Below are 17,960 nucleotides of genomic sequence, written 5' to 3'. Positions count from 1 at the left end.
AGTCATTTGTACCCTCATGCTAGCCACACTGTTTGAATTAAACTCTGAAAGAAACTAAGACCCCAGGGAAACTACCTTCCTAAGCTAAACTTAAAAAAAAGTTTTTTTAATTGAAATTTTTATGGAGATAATTGTAGATTTAGTACAGTTGTAAGAAATACTTTAGGGAGAGCGTATGTATCCTTTACCCAGTCCCTCCCACAATGGTAACATCTTACAAAACTATAATACAAAAAAAAAAAAAAAAACTATAATACAATATCACAAGCAGGATATTGATAGAATCATCGATCTTTTGCAGATTTCCCCAGTGTTGCCTGTACTCATTTATGTGTACGTGTGTGTCTGTGTCTGTGTATTTAGTTCTGTGCAGTGTTATTACATGTAAAGTTTTGTGTATCCATCACCAGAATCGAGATACTGAGGATTTCCATCACCACAATAATCCCTTGCTTTGCCCTTTCATAACTACACCCACCTTGTTCATGCATCCATTTCCAAAATTCTGTCATTTCAAAAGTGTTATATAAATGGAATTATACATTACATAATTGTTTAGGATTAGTTTTTTTCACTTACTGTAATTCCCTGGTGATTCATTCAAGTTGTTATATATCAGTAGTTTGTTCCTTTCTTTTGCTGAGTAGTATTCCATGGTATATGTGTACAACGGTTTGTTTAACCATTCACCAGTTGAAGGACATCTGGCTTGTTTCCAGTTTGGGGCTATTATGAATAAAGCTTCTATGAACATTTTTCTACAGGTATTGTGTGAATATAAGTTTTTATTTCTCTGGAACAAATACCCAAGTGTAGTACAGTTACTGGGTTGTATACTAATTCCATGTTTAGTTTTACCAGAAAATGTCAACTAGGCTAATTTTAGAACAAAAAAAAATCTTCTAGTTATGATACTTTCTACTAATGATGCTTGATGTTTCCTTGGGTTCTTTTACATATACTTCATCATTGACTGTCTCTGCAGAGTTTTCAGTGAGATCACCACAAGGGCAACAGAAGTTACCTTTTATGCATGGACCGCCTGTTACGTCACCTGTGACACACATGGGCCTAATATTCGGGGGTGGGGGATGGCTTTATAGTTTTCTTTGAATATATTAATATTTTTAGAAAATGAACATTGAAACAAGCATTGGCAGTGTGTTCTGCATTATATTATATTGTAATATGTCAATATGTATTTTGAAGTGTCAAAAGAGAGCTGTTATTTAAACTTATTTCACCATGGACCACGTGGAGCAGAGACTTGCAGCATTTTGCAGTGTGGTAGATTGCAAAAAATGACCACAAATTCTTCCCTTCACTGTGTTTGCCCTTTTGCACTGCAGTCTTGTAGCTCCTACTCTAAACGCTAGGGAGTCAAGTTTTCCATCCTTGAATCTGCACTTGGCCATGTAACTTGCTTTGGCCAGTGGAGTGTTAGCAGCCATAATGCAAGCAGGCTTGAAAGCGCTTAGGGCTTGCCTTCTCTTGCTGGTCTTTGCCATTGCATTAGCTTTGTTAAGAAATCTGTACTAGCTTCCTGGAGGATGAGAGACTGTGTGAACAGGGATGAGCCCTCCTAGTTGAGATCCCCTCATTCTAGTCATCACCAATTGTCAGACATGTGATGCCATGCTAGAAACCAGGAGAAACCAGTTAACCCTCAGAATTGTCAGAAATCATAAAGTTATTTTGAGCCACTAAATTTTATGGTCATTAGCAAAAGCTAAGTGAAGCAGGCACTTGTTAGCTTCTTATAGAACACAGTTGTTTTGTAAGTTTAGGCTGGGAAACAGTACCCTGGAGATAAGAACATTCCCAAGGACTAACTGCTAGTTTAGGCTGCTTAATGTGATTTTGAATTCTTTTTGAAACATTTTCAAATTTACTACTGAAAGCTCAACTTTGGGGTTTTTCAGAAGCTCTGTAGCAGAACATGCTCATTTCGTATGAATAATTTGACAAATGGAATTATAGAATGAGGAATGATTGATGTTGGGTTAGTAGAAACTTCAGTTCTTTGGAACTTATGGTCTGAAGTTCGGGGACATTGATTGGTATGAATACCGATATTGGTATGAATATTTGCAGTATTTATCTGTATTTTATTGGGTACCATAACATAATATAATGGGTCAGGTAGACACCTAATCATTAAATGCCTCATGTGAAAATTTCAGGGGATAGGGTTATAACCAACTGCACCATCCCAAAACATTTCTGTGATTAAAAAAGTTTAGGAGCTAAGGAAACCTACAGGCAGCTTTTAAACTTAAAGTTATTGCCAATGAAGAATGTGTTTAAACAGTGGCTGTACACTCTTAGAACTGCTGAACTGATTTATTCATCATAGGAACTGGTACTACAACTGCACTTTTAATTGCTCTAATGAAAGAGTTTTTCCTTTATTTTCTTTTGATACAGTATTTACAGTCCATGGACTTGTGCCATTTTCCATTTGGCGTTTCATTATTTGGTCTAAGTCCATGGTGTACTATGATGTTACTCATGAGCTCCAAAGTGATTAGCCTTGGTCAGAGGACTTTCTTACATTGCTTTTCATGCTCACTTCAGATTGTAAAAATTTTCCTTAGAAGTCAACATTTCTGTAATTGGATTCCTAAAGTTCACTCTTCTGATTTCTGGCTATTACACCTACAAAAATATCTCCAAATTATTTCTGCAGAAGATTTAATGTTTATTTTGCTATAGAAAATCTGTTTAAAGTAGCTAGTTAATTGCAGGCTTTTTTTTTAATAGCAAAGTGAGCATTCAGCATCTTTTGAGAAAAGATTTTAGTGTGTGAAATTAAACCTTCTAAATCACACTTGCTAAAGTTTGAAAGAAATGTCTTAAGGTTGGAATGTTGCCAATTATAATATAGTGCATTATTAATTTCAGGAGACCACAAGTGTTAGCCACTTACTTAAATGTAATGTTTCCTTTTTTTGGACTTTCTGAATTGGTGATTATACCAATTGGTGTGTTAAAAGTCAAATGTATTTTACAATTAATCAGTGATGAAAGTCAAATATATTTCTTTACTTGAGGAATCCTTAGAATCTTTGAATATGCTAATATGCATTGTGAAATTTCAGTTTTTCACCCAGAGATAACTGTTAATATTTTGTCACAGTTCCAATAGATTTTTTAGAATTTTATAGATTTTCTTCTGTGCATATAGGTATTTTAATATAGTTAATCTTAGGATATATATAGTTTTATGTTCTGCTTTTATCGTTTAAAGTTATATGATAAATGTTCTACTCTGAAATTTCTTGGCAAACATCTTTTTATTGACAGCGTAATAGACTGTTATGTTGATAAACTGTAATTGTTTTATCTTTCTTCCATTCTCAGATATTTAGGGTTTTTTTCTATTTTTCTCTCATATAGTTATAAACATATTTGTGTCCAAATCTTTGCATTTTTGATTTTGATGAAGTGGAATTACCAGACTAAAATATGTGATTTTTAAAGTTTGTGACAAATATCGTTTTCTTTTTTTTACCCCAGAAAGGTGGTTCTAATTTTTAATCATGTGATAAAAATGTAAAATTGCAGAGAACTTAAGCAAAATCTCATTTTATTTTCACTTTAGTCCTTTTCTCTTTTTACTTTCCACTAGATTATTTTCTTCACTGAAAAGTTCTTTATTACAAGGAAAAATACTGGATAAGTTTTAGATGAATAGAGATTTAAAAAGAAAATGAAAGGTAGCTATCAGTTATGTCTCTTCTCCTCCCTATAAAAATGTTAAATTTTTAGATCAAGGGTATATCTGGATGGCTTTTAAATGAATTTGAAGTTCCATAAGACCAGAGGTTCTTACTTTTTATTTTTATCCTTAATACTTAGCATAGGACTAGCACATAATAGATGTCCAATCAGTCTTTGTTGAATAAATGAGCAAATAACTATAATTTTCATGAAAAAACATATTAGATGGTCAATTTCAGATATTTGAAAAATATTTTTAAAAGAGTGTATCATCCTTTTGCTGTACCAAAGTACAATATAGGCCATTATTACCCTCATGAAACATTCTTCATATTTTTCAAAGCAACTAATTTCTTTAGTGAATTTACTACTGTTAGTGAATTTAACAGTTTTGGAATACAGATGTCTATAATAGTGTTAAGCTGTCTAGTCTGGAAGGATATACAGTAATCCTTTATATTTTATGCAGAACATGTTGCTTTCTTTTCTTTCTTTTTTTTTTTGCGGTACGCGGGCTTCTCACTGTTGTGGCCTCTCCCGTTGTGGAGCACAGGCTCCGGACGCGCAGGCTCAGCGGCCATGGCTAACGGGCCCAGCTGCTCCGCAGCATGTGGGATCTTCCCGGACCAGGGCACGAACCCGCGTGCCCTGCATCGGCAGGCGGACTCTCAACCACTGCGCCACCAGGGAAGCCCCATCTGTACACTTTTGATATTACCTTTGGATTGCAGTTTTCAGAATTTGGACCTTTGGTTCAGAATAAGCCAAAAGCCAATTAAAAAAATAGGACTCTACTTTCACATGAACCCACTTTTGCAAAGTAAACTGCAGGCAGAGCCTCAGGACTACCTGTATAGCCCCAAACCTGTCTGCAGTCTTGGATCCAGGTTAAGTTTAGAGGTAGTTGGTGGTCAAATTGAGTGTCTACCAAATGTCATTATTTAAATAAACATTCCTCATTTACTCCCATTTTAAAAACTAGCAAACCTCTTAATTATATGAATAATCAAAAGGTTATCTGTTTCACTACGTATTCAAAATTTGCAGCTGTATTTTCATTTGGCGCTTTTTCAGATGAGACTAGAACATCAGAATGTGACAAGTCAGTTGAATTTCCTAGGATGAGCTCATTAGCATTACTTTTCTGGTGCAGAGATATGAGTTAAATAGTTTAATTGACCATAATTACATTTTATTCTTCTTGTACCCTCAGGATAATTAGAAGGAATTTGAGTTTCTGTTTTTTAAAAGCAGTACTGTATTCTATATTTTATTTCTTACAGACTCAGAAGATTGAGGGCTTCTATGATGCTTTACTAAATAACAGATTTTTTTTTTTGGAATAGATAGTACAACCTGTAGAAAGTCTATTAATTCCATATTGGTCCTTGGCAGGGTTTTGAATTTGGTTTCTTTTGATTTTGCTTCTTGTTGTCTAGACAGAAGAGTGTCTTCTATCACTTACAAGATCCCAGTCTTCCCTGCCAACTACTCTTGAGCATTTTTATAGTTTTAAGTAATAACAGTTGAACAGGAAAGCACATTTGGAAAAGTAGATTACTTTTTTTTTAACATCTTTATTAGAGTATAATTGCTTTACAATGGTGTGTCAGTTTCTGCTTTATAACAAAGTGAATCACTTATACATATATCCCCATATCTGTTCCCTCTTGCATCTCCCTCCCCTGCACCCTCCCTATCCCACCCCTCTAGGTGATCATGAAGCACTGAGTTAATCACCCTGTGCTATGTGGCTGCTTCCCACTAGCTATCTGTTTTACGTTTGGTAGTGTGTATAATACGTCCATGCCACTCTCTCACTTTGTCCCAGCTTACGCTTCCCCCTCCCCGTATCAAGTCCCTTCTCTAGTAGGTCTGCATCTTTATTCCTGTCTTGCCACTAGGTTCTTCTGACCATTTTCTTTTCGTTTTTTGTTTTAGATTCCATACATATGTGTTAGCATACAGTATTTGTTTTTCTCTTTCAGCCTTACTTCACACTGTATGACAGCCTCTAGGTCCATCCACCTCACTACAAATAACTCAGTTTTGTTCTTTTTTATGGCTGAGTAATATTCCATTGTATATATGTGCCACATCTTCTTTATCCATTCATCTGTTGATGGACACTTAGGTTGCTTCCATGTCCTGGCTATTGTAAATAGAGCTGCAATGAACATTTTGGTACATGACTCTTCTTGAATTATGGTTTTCTCAGGGTATATGCCCAGTAGTGGGATTGCTGGGTCATATGGTAGTTCTATTTTTAGTTTTTTAAGGAACCTTAATACTGTTCTCCATAGTGGCTGTATCAATTTACATTCCCACCAACAGTGCAAGAGTGTTCCCTTTTCTCCACACCCTCTCCAGCATTTATTGTTTGTAGATTTTTTGATGATGGCCATTCTGACCGGTGTGAGATGATATCTCATTATAGTTTTGATTTGCATTTCTCTAATGATTAATGATGTTGAGCATTCTTTCATGTGTTTGTTGGCTATCTGTATATCTTCTTTGGAGAAGTGTCTATTTAGGTCTTCTGTCCATTTTTGGATTGTGTTGTTTGTTTTTTTAATATTGAGCTGCATGAGTTGCTTGTGTGTATTGGAGATTAATCCTTGTCAATTGCTTCATGTTTATGGTTTCCTTTGCTGTGCAAAGTCTATTTTGTCTGATACGAGAATTGCTACTCCAGCTTTCTTTTGTTTTCCATTTGTATGGAATATCTTTTTCCATCCCCTCACTTTCAGTCTGTATGTGTCCCTAGGTCTGAAGTGGGTCTCTTGTAGACAGCATATATACGAGTCTTGTTTTTGTAACCATTCAGCCAGTCTATGTCTTTTGGTTGGAGCATTTAATCCATTTACATTTAATGTAATTATTGATACATATGTTCCTATTACCGTTTTCTTAATTGTTTTGGGCTTATTATTGTAGGTCTTTTCCTTCTCTTGTGTTTCCTGCCTAGAGAAGTTCTTTTAGCATTTGTTGTAGAGCTGGTTTGGTGGTGCTGAATTCTCTTAGCTTTTGCTTGTCTGTAAAGCTTTTAATTTCTCCATCAAATCTGAGTGAGATCCTTGCTGGGTAGAGTAATCTTGGTTGTACATTTTTCTCTTTCATCACTTTAAGTATGTCCTGCCACTCCCTTCTGGCTTGCTGAAAGATCAGCTGTTAACCTCATAGAGATTCCCTTATGTGTTACTTGTTGTTTTTCCCTTGCTGCTTTTAATATTTGTTCTTTGTATTTAATTTTTGATAGTTTGATTAATATGTGTCTTGGCGTGTGTCTCCTTGGATTTATTCTGTATGGTACTCTCTGTGCGTCTGGACTTGATTAACTATTTCCTTTCCCATATTAGGGAAGTTTTCAACTATAATCTCTTCAAATATTTTCTCAGTCCCTTTCTTTTTCTCTTCTTCTTCTGGGACCCCTATAATTCGAATGTTGGTGCATTTAATGTTGTCCCAGAAGTCTCTGAGACTGTCCTCAATTCTTTTCATTCTTTTTTCTTTATTCTGGTCTGCGGTAGTTATTTCCACTATGTTATCTTCCAGGTCACTTATCCATTCTTCTGCCTCAGTTATTCTGCTATTGATCCCTTCTAGAGAATTTTTAATTTCATTTATTGTGTTGTTCATTTCTCCTTGCTCTTTAGTTCTTCTAGGTCCTTGTTAAACATTTCTTGTATTTTCTCCATTCTATTTCCAAGATTTTGGATCATTACTATCATTATTCTGAATTCTTTTTCAGGTAGATTGCCTATTTCCTCTTCATTTGTTAGGTCTGGTCGGTTTTTATCTTGCTCCTTCATCTGCTGTGTGTTTTTCTGTCTTCTCATTTTGCTTAACTTACTGTGTTTGGGGTCTCCTTTTCATAGGCTGCAGGTTCGTAGTTTCTGTTGTTTTTGGTGTCTGTCCCCAGTGGCTAAGGTTGGTTCAGTGGGTTGTGTAGGCTTCCTGGTGGAGGGGACTAGTGCCTGTGTTCTGGTGGATGAGGCTGGATCTTATCTTTCTGGTGGGCAGGTCCACATCTGGTGGTGTGTTTTGGGGTGTCTGTGGCCTTTTAATAATTTTATGCAGCCTCTGTGCTGATGGATGGGGTTGTGTTCCTGTCTTGCTAGTTGTTTGGCATAGGGTGTCCTGCACTCGAGGTTGCTGGTCCTTGAGTGGAGCTGGGTGCTGATGTTGAGAAGGAGATCTCTGGGAGATTTTTGCCATTTGATATTTCGTGGAGCTGGGAGGTATCTTGTGGACCAGTGTCCTGGAGTTGGCTCTCCCACCTCAGTGGCACAGCCCTGATGCCTGGCTGGAGCACCCAGAGCCTGTCCTGCACATGGCTAAGAAGAAAAGGGAGAAAAGAAAGAAAGAAAGAAAGAAGATAAAATAAAATAAAGTTATTAAAATAAAAAATAATTTAAAAAAATTTTTTAAGTTAAAAAAAAGGACAGAACCCTAGGACAAATGGTAAAAGCAAAGCTGTACAGACAAAATCTCACACAGAAGCATACACATACACACTCACAAAAAGAGGAAAAGGGAAAAAAATATATATATCGTTGCTCTCAAAGTCCACCTCCTCAATTTGGGATGATTTGTTGCCTATTCAGGTATTCCACAGATGCAGGGTAGATCAAGTTGATTGTGGAGATTTAATCCGCTGCTCCTGAGGCTGCTGGGAGAGATTTCCCTTTCTCTTTGTTCGCACAGCTCCCGGGGTTCAACTTTGGATGTGCCCCCGCCCCTCTGCGTGTAGGTCGCCTGAGGGCGTCTGTTCCCACTCAGGATGGGGTTAAAGGAGCAGCTGATTGGGGGGGCTCTGGCTCACTCAGGCCGGGGGAAGGGAGGGGCAAGGATGCGGGGAGAGCCTGCGGCGGCAGAGGCCAGCGTGAGGTTGCACCAGCCCGAGGCACACCATGCGTTCTCCCGGGGAAGTTGTCCCTGGATCCCGGGACCCTGGCAGTGGCGGGTTTGCACAGGCTCCCTGGAGGGGAGGTGTGGATAATGACCTGTGCTCGCACACAGGCTTCTTGATGGCCGCAGCAGCCGCCTTAGAGTCCCATGCCTGTCTCTGGAGTCCGCGCTGATAGGCGTGGCTCGTGCCCGTTCCTGGAGCTCCTTTAAGCCGTGCTCTGAATCCCCTCTTCGCGCACCCGGAAACAAAGAGGGAAGAAAAAGTCTCTTGCCTCTTCGGCAGCTCCAGACCTTTTCCCGGACTCCCTCCCGGCTAGCCGTGGCACACTAGCTCCTTTCAGGCTGTGTTCACGCCGCCAACCCCAGTCCTCTCCCTGCATCCGACCGAAGCCCGAGCCTCAGCTCCCAGCCCCGCCCGCCCCGGCGCGTGCGCAGACAAGCCTCTCGGGCTGGTGAGTGCTGGTCGGCACCTATCCTCTGTGCGGGAATCTCTCCGCTTTGCCACCGCACCCCTGTGGCTGCATTCTCCTCCGCGGCTCCAAAGCTTTCCCCCTCCGCCACCCACAGTCTCCACCAGCGAAGGGGCTTCCTAATGTGTGGAAACCTTTCCTCCTTCACAGCTCCTTCCCACTGGTGCGGGTCCCATCCCTATTCTTTGTCTCTGTTTTTTCTTTTGCCCTACCCAGGTACGTGGGGAGTTTCTTGCCTTTTGGGAGGTCTGAGGTTTTCTGCCAGCGTTCAGTAGGTGTTCTGTAGGAGTTGTTCCACCTGTGGATGTATTTCTGACATATTTGTGAGGAGGAAGGTGATCTCTGCGTCTTACTCTTTCGCCATCTTGAAGCTCTCAAAGTAGATGACTTTTAACCAGCAAATACTCTGTGTCAAAATCAAGATTTTAGTTTTACCATTATTAAATATTGTAGAAGTTTAACTCTTTCATTCCACTTTTCTTTTTATACCTTACTTTTCTCCGGGTTCAATAGGAGGAGAAATGAGTGGAAGGATCACCAATTTCTATTCTCAGCTCTGATCCCAGTTAACACTGATGAAATTGAACACTTTTCCGTTCAGGTTATAAATAGAGAACTCTTAATTTTCAGTTTCTGTTGGGTGTCTCCTTTTGAATCTATAAATAATGTTGAGGTTGTCCTAGAAGAAAATGCCACACTTGTATGTATAGTTGATCAGTACTCAGTACAAGCACAGCTCATTTTGTTGTGTTTCACTTTATTGTGGTTCACAGATACTGCTGTTTTTTGTTTTTTTTAAAGAAATTGAAGGTTTGTGGCAACCCTGTGATGAGCAAGTCTGTCAGCCAGTTTTCTAACAGTGTTTTCTCACTTTGTGTCTCTGTATTACATTTTGGTAATTATTGCACTATTTCAGACTTTTTCATTATTATTATATTTTTATGGTGATCTTTAATTAGTGATCTTTGGTGTTACTATTTTAATTGTTTTAGGGTGCCACGAATTGTACCCATATAAGATGGTGAACTTCACCGGTAATTGTTGTGTGTTCTGACTGCTCCACCAACCATCTGTTCCCCTGGCTTGCTCCCTCTCCTTGGGCCTCTCTATTCTCTGAGACACAGCAATATTGAAATTAGGCCAGTTAATAACCCTACAATGGTCTCTGCGTGTTCAAGGAAAAGGAAGAGTCACATCTCTCACTTTCAATCAAAAGCTAGAAATGATTAAGCTTAGTGAAGAAGGCGTGTCAAAAGCCAAGATAGGCCTTTAAAAGCTAGGGCTCTTGTGCCAAACAGTTAGCCAAGTTGTGAATGCAAAGGAAAAGTTCTTGAAGGGAATTAAGTGCTTCTCCAGTGAACACATGAATGATGTGGAGAAAGTTTTAGTGGTCTGGATAGAAGATCAAACCAGCTGCAACATTCCCTTAAGCCAAAGCCTAATCCAGAGCAAGGCCCAAACTCTCTTCAATTCTGTGAAGGGTGGTATAGATGAGGAGGCTGCAGAAGAAAAGTCTGAAGCGAGCAAATGTCGATTCATGTTGTTTAAGGAAAGAAGCCGTCTCCATAACATCGAAGTGCAAGGTGAAACAGCAAGTGCTGATGGAGAAGCTGCAGCAGGTTATCCGAAAGATCTAGCTAAGATGGTTTAATGAAGGTGGCTACCCTAGACAGCAGATTTTCATTGTAGATGAGACAGCCTTACATTGGAAGAAGATGCCATCTAGGACTCTAATAGCTAAAGAGGAAAAGTGAGTGCCTGGCTTTAAAGCTTTAAAGGACAGGTTAACTCTTGTTAGGGGCTAGTGCAGCTGTTGACTTTAATTTGAAGCCAGTGCTCATTTACCATTCCAGAAATCCTAGGGTTCTTAACAGTGATGCTAAATCTACTCTGCCTGTGCTCTCTATAGATGGAACAGCAAAGCCTGGCTGAAAATACATTTGTTTACAACATGCTTTTCTGAATATTTTAAGCCCACTATTGAGACCTAATACTCAGAAAAAAAAGCTTCCTTTCAAAATATTACTGTTCATTGACAATTCACCTGGTCATCCAAGAAGTCTGACGGAGATGTACAACAAGATTAATATTGTTTTCATGCCTGCTAACACAACATCCGTTCTGCAGGCCATGGATCAAGGAAGGCATCATTTCGACTTTCAAGTCTTATTATTTAAGAAATACGTTTTGCAAGGATATAGCTACCATAGGTAGCGATTCCTCTGTTGGATCTGGGCAAAGTAAATTGAAAACCTTCTAAAAAAGATTCACCATTCTAGATGCCGTTAAGAACATTCATGATTCACAGAAGAGGTCTATACCAACATTCACAGGGGTTTGGAAGAAGTTGATTCTAACCCTTATGGATGACTTTGAGGGATTCAAGACTTCAGTGGCGGAAGTAATTGCAGATGTGGTAGAAATAGCAAGAGAACTGGAATTAGAAGTGGAGCCTGAAGATGTGACTGAATTGCTGCAATCTCATGGTACAACTTGAATGGCTGAGGAGTTGTTTCCTATGGATGAGCAAAGAAAGTGGTTTCTAGAGATGGAATTTACTCCTAGTGAAGATGCTGTGAAAATTGTTGACATGACACCAAAGAAGTTGGAATTTTACATAAACTTAGTTAAAGCAGTGGCAGGGTTTGAGAAGATTGACTCCAATTTTGAAAGAAATTCTACTGTAGTTAAAATGCTGTCAAACATCGCATACTACAGAGAAATTGTTTGTGAAAGGAAAAGTTGATTGATGTGGCAGGCTTCACTGCTGTTTTGTTTTTTGTTTTTTTTTTTGCGGTACGCGGGCCTCTCGCTGCTGTGGCCTCTCCCGTTGTGGAGCATAGGCTCCGGACGCACAGGCTCAGCGGCCATGGCTCACGGGCCTAGTCGCTCTGCGGCATGTGGGATCTTCCCGGACCGGGGCACGAACCCGTGTCCCTTGCATTGGTAGGCGGACTCTCAACCACTGCGCCACCAGGGAAGCCCCACTGGTGTCTTATTTTAAGAAACTGCCCCAGCCGCCCCAGCCTTCAGCATCCACCCTGGTCAGTCAGCAGCATCAACATCAAGACAAGACTCTCCACCAGCGAAGGATTGTGACTCACTGAGGCTCAGATGATGATTAACATTTTTTAGCAATAAAATGTTTTTTAATTAAGGTATGTAAATTATTATTTAGACATAATGCTACTGCACACTAAATGGACTACAGTGTAGTGTAAACATAACTTTCACATACACTGGGAAACCAAAAAATCTGTGTGATTCACTTTATTGCGATGTTCGCCTTGCCGAGAGTGGTCTTAAACCAAACCCACAGTATCTCTGAAGAAAGCCTGTAAATACTTGATGATTATTTGCTAAAAACACAGATTTTCATTTACAGTAAAGGAAATCATTGGTAGCGTTAATGTGGTTCTTTTGTGGTACCACCTTTTCACTTCACCTTACACAGATACAGAGTAATTACACACTCACCTGATCTTGTCCCGTAGTCCATCTGTCCCAAACTGTCTTAAATGCCATCAACATAACTCCCTATTGATAACCTCTAAGATGAAGTCTAAGCTCTTTAGTTTGGTGTTCGTAACCTGGCTCGTGCCTTCTTCACTTTCATCTTACATTGTTCTGTTAAACCATTTTGTATTTTTGCACGTTGTCCTCCCCTCTGCCTGAAAAATTACTTTCTGACCTCTCAGTTACCAAAGATCTTGTAATATGATTCCTAATACACACACACAAAGCTAACACATATATGCCTTGTGGTTCTTTTGTCTCATTCATCTTTGTGTCCCCTCTGTTTGGCAAATAGTACCAACTAAATAAAGGTTTGTCGAATGACTGAATATTTTATGTAGCATTTTGGTTCATAGTGGTTCTCATTTTTCAGAAATGGTTCTTTTACTTTTTCGTATAAAAATATATGTATATATAGTTGGTAACAGCTTTATTGAGGTATAATTCACCTATCAGTCATTCACTTATTTAAAGGGTACAATTCAGTGGTCTAGTATATGCAAAAAGTTGTACAGGCGTCACTACATTTAATTTTAGAACATTTTCATCATCCCCAAAAGAAACCCTATACACTTTGCCCATCATCTTGCAACTTGTGCATTCCCCCATTTTTAATTGTTTTTTATTTATTATTGAGTTGTATATGTACTAGATACAAGTCCTTTATTATATTTGATATCAGGTATATATGATTTGCAAATATTTTCTCCCATTCAGTGAGCTGCCTCTTTTCATTTTCTTGATAATGTCCTTTGCAGCATAAAAGTTTTTGATTTCAATGAAGTCCAGTGTCTCTTTTTTCTTGACTTGTGTGTAGTTTTGGTGTCACATTTAAGAAAGTATTGCCAGATCCAAGGTCAGGAGGATTTACTGTATATTTTCTTCTAAGAGTTTATAAGAGTTGCTTATAGTTTTAGCATGTACATTTAGGTCTTTAGTTAATTTTTTTTCCCCCAGGTAGGGTTAACTCTGCTCCTCTGTGTGTAACCATAGGACTCTAAAACTCCAACTATAGCTTGGAGTCATAAACACATATGGGAAAAGTTTTGTTGTTTTTTTTTTAAACTGTGGTAAACTATGCATAACATGAAATTTACCATTTTAACCAGTCTTAAGTATATAATTGGGTGGTATTAAGTATATTCCCATTGCTGTGCAACCATCACCACCATGAAGTCCTGTGATTTTAATTATTTGGAAGGCTTAAGTTAAATTTAACTTTTTAGTAAATCTAGGACTATTCAGGTTATCTGTTTTTTTCTTGAGTTTGGTAGTTTGTATCTTTTAAGGAATTGGTCCATTTTGCCTTAATTGCCTGATTTATGGACATAGTTGTTCGTAGTCTTCCTTATTATCTTTTTACTGTCTGTGGGATCAGTAGTGTTTTCTCTTTCATTTCTAATACTGTTTATGTCTTCTCTTTTTTTTCATGATCATTCTGCCTGGAGGTCTAGCAGTTTTATTGATTTTTTTCAAATTATCAGCTTTTTGTTTTATTTTTCTGATTTTGATTTCATTGATTTCTGTGCTAATCTTTGTTATTTCCTTCCTTGTTTGCATTAGGCTTAATCTGGTCTTCTTCCTTTAGTTTAAGGTGAGAGCTGTGGTTAGTGAGTTTAGTTCTGTCTCTTCTAGGTCTGTGTTCAGTGCCATAAATAATCATTAAGCATTGTTTTAGCTGCATCCCACATATTTGATATGTTGGATTTTCATTTCCATTTAGTTCAAAATATTTTTTATTTCCTTTGAAACATCTTTAACTTAACATGGTCTACCTTCAAGTGATAATGTATCACATGTGTAGTGTCAGAACCTTAAAACAGTGTACTACTTTTGCTCCCCTCCTGGCCTTTGTGCTGTTGTCATACATTTTACTTTTACATGGTTGTGAACCCCAGAGTACATTGTCATCATTTTTACTCTAAATAGTATTTCCATTTGAAGCGATTTAAATAATAATAAAGAAAATTTTCTATGTTTACACAATGTAATTACCACTTCCAGCTCTCTTTAGTCTTTTGTGTAGATTCAGGTTTCCATCTGGTATCATTTTCCTTCTTCCTGAAGGGCTTACTTTAACATATCCTGTAATGCAGGTGTGCTGGTCAAGAATTCTTTCAGTTTTTGCATGTCTCAAAAAAGTCATTATTTTGTTTTTGTTTTAAAAAGATACTTTTATTGGGTAAAGAATTTAGATTGACAGTGATACCCTTCCTGTAACCCACGCACCCCTAGTTCTTTAATGATTTGCTCCACTCTCTGCTTTCTTGCATTATTTTTGAAAAGAAATCTGCTGTCTCCATTTTCATTGTTTTCTGTGTGTAACATATCTTTTTTTTCCCTCAGGTTGCTTTTAAGATTTTCTCTTTAACACTTGTTTTAAGCAATTTGATTATCATGTGCCTTGGTAGTTTTCTTCTTGTTTCTTGTGCTAGTTCATTAGTCCCCTCACTGGGGACTAAAATTACACATGTACATTTGTCTGCTTGAGATTCTCCCAAAGCCCAGTAATGCTGTGTTCATTTTTTATATTCCTCTGTTTTCTTTCTCCCTTTTTTTTGTTTTAGAGTGTCTCTATTGCTGTGCCTACCAGTTCGCTAACCTTTTTTCCCCATTAAAGTGTCTAATCAGCTGTTAGTTCCATCCAGTGCATTTTTAAAATTATGGACACTGTAGTATTTCTTTAGAAATTTGATTTTTATCCTTTTTATATTTTTTTCTTCTCTACTAAATGTTTTCAATGTTTCCTTCATTTGAACATATGCAACATATTTATAATAATAGCTGTTATAATGTCCTTGCCTTCTAATTCTATCTGTGTAATTTCTGAATCAGCTTCAATTTATTGATTTTTTTTCCTTATTATAGATTATATTTCCCTGCTTCTTTGCATGCATGATGCATTTTGATTGGTTTCCAGAAATTCTGATTTTTATTTTGTTGGGAGATGAATGCTTTATATTCATAAAAATATTCTTGAGATTTATTCTGGGGTGTGGTTAAGTTATTTGGAAAGTTTGATCCTTTTTGGTCTTGCCTTCAAATTTTCTCAGGTGGTACCACAGCAATGTTTTGTCTAGGGTTAATTTTTCCCTACTAGTGAGCTAAGATCCTTATCAATATCCTACCTGATGCTCTATAAATTATGAGGGTCCACTCTGGCTGTTGGGAGCAGGCATGCTTCCTTCTAGTCCTTTTAGGTCTCTGGTTTCATTTTTTTTTTTTTCCTGGCCTCATTTGTTTTGCTCACATGCATGTACTGATAACTGAATATTTGATGGAGACCCTCTACAGATTTCAGGAGTTCTCTCTCTGTCTCTGTACCTCTTTTACCTCTAATACTCTGCCCTGCAATACCTACCTCTTTGATTTTCCCATACTCCCAGCTTCATTTTCTCATCTCAGGGAGACTGTGGGCTCTGCTTAGGTTTCCTCTCCACTGCTGCAACCTGTGGCCTTTCTCCAGGCAGTTAGATAGGCACAGTCATAGGGTTCACCTCATTGTTTCCCTTCTCTCAAGGATCACCCTCCTTCATTGCCTGATGGCCAATGTCCTAAGAGTTTGTCAGCTTTTTAAGTTTTTTTCAGACAGAAAGGTAAATCTTATTTCTTTTACTCCTTGGCTGGAAGCAAAGGTCCCTATTTGGCAGTTTTCAAAAATACCATTTTTAATAATTTACATCTAAGCCACAGGGTGGGACATATTCCAATGCCCCATGTTAGAATCACCATGTCAGAATTTCATGTACTCTTCAGAAAAATGCTTTGCAGTTTTTTATATAGGTTTTCTTTTTACATCTTTATTGGCATATAATTGCTTTACAAGGTTTTGTTAGTTTCTGCTGTACAACAAGGTGAATCAGCTATATGTACACATATATCCCCATATCCCCTCCCTCTTGAGCCTCCCTCCCACCCTCCCTATCCCACCCGTCTAGGTCATTGCAGAGCACCGAGCTGATCTCCCAGTTCTATGCAGCAGCTTCCCATTAGCTATCTATTTTACATTTGGTAGTGTGTATATGTCAGTGCTACTCTCTCACTTCGTCCCAACTTCCCCTTCCCACCGTGTCCTCGGGTCTGTTTTCTACGTCTGCGTCTTTATTCCTGCCCTGCCACTAGGTTCATCAGTACCATTTTTTTAGATTCCATATATATGTGTTAGCATATGGTATTTGTTTTCCTCTTTCTGACTTACTTTGCTCTGTATGACAGACTCTAGGTCCATCCACCTCATTACAAATAACTCAGTTTCGTTCCTTTTTATGGCTGAGTGATATTCCATTGTATAAATGTGCCACATCTTCTTTATCCATTTATCTGTCAATGGACACTTAGGTTGCTTCCATGTCCTGGCTATTGTAAATAGTGCTGCAGTGAACATTGTGGTACATGACTCTTTTTGAATTATGGTTTTCTCAGGGTATATGCCCAGTAGTGGGATTACTGGGTCATATGGTAGTTCTATTTTTGGTTTTTTAAGGAACCTCCGTACTGTTCTCCACAGTGGCTGTATCAATTTACATTCCCACCAACAGTGCAGGAGGGTTCTCTTTTCTCCACACCCTCTCCAGCATTTATTGTTTCTAGATTTTTTGATGATGGCTATTCTGACTGGTGTGAGGTGTTACCTCATTGTGGTTTTGATTTGCATTTCTCTAATGATTAGTGATGGTTAGCATCTTTTCATGTGTTTGTTGGCAATCCGTATGTCTTCTTTGGAGAAATATCTGTTTAGGTGTCCGGCCATTTTTGGATTGGGTTGTTTGGTTTTTTTGATATGGAGTTGCACGAGCTGCTTGTATATTTTGGAGATTAATCCTTTGTCAGTTGCTCCGTTTGCAAATATTTTCTTCCATTCTGAGGGTTGTCTTTTGGTCTTGTTTATGGTTTCTGTTGCTGTGCAAAAGCTTTTAAGTTTCATTAGGTCCCATTTGTTTATTTTTATTTCCATTACTCTAGGAGGTGGGTCAAAAAGGATCTTGCTGTGATTTATGTCATCGAGTGTTCTGCCTATGTTTTCCTCTAAGAGTTTGATGGTGTCTGGCCTTACATTTAGATCTTTAATCCATTTTGAGTTTATTTTTGTGTATGGTGTTAGGGAGTGTTCTAATTATATTCTTTTATATGTAGCTGACCAGTTTTCCTAGCACCACTTATTGAAGAGACTATCTTTTCTCCGCTGTATATTCTTGCCTCCTTTGTCAAAGATAAGGTGATCATATGTGTATGGGTTTATCTCTGGGCTTTCTATCCTGTTCCATTAACTATATTTCTGTTTTTTTGCCAGTACCATACTGGCTTGATTATTGTAGCTTTGTAGTATAGTCTGAAGTCCGG

The 17,960-nt window shown here is 38.2% G+C and overlaps 1 protein-coding gene across 1 annotated transcript in view; it reads left to right on the top strand.

The window, feature by feature from the left end:
• The window catches only part of AFG2A (AFG2 AAA ATPase homolog A), a 343,384-nt gene that overhangs the window by 43,576 nt on the left and 281,848 nt on the right, over positions 1-17,960 (top strand). The gene's annotated exons all lie outside the window — the stretch shown is intronic.

Source organism: Leucopleurus acutus (genome assembly GCF_964270905.1).
Source record: "Leucopleurus acutus genome assembly, chromosome: 4".
Lineage (NCBI taxonomy): Eukaryota > Metazoa > Chordata > Mammalia > Artiodactyla > Delphinidae > Leucopleurus > Leucopleurus acutus.
This window is presented reverse-complemented; position numbering and strand designations above follow the sequence as displayed.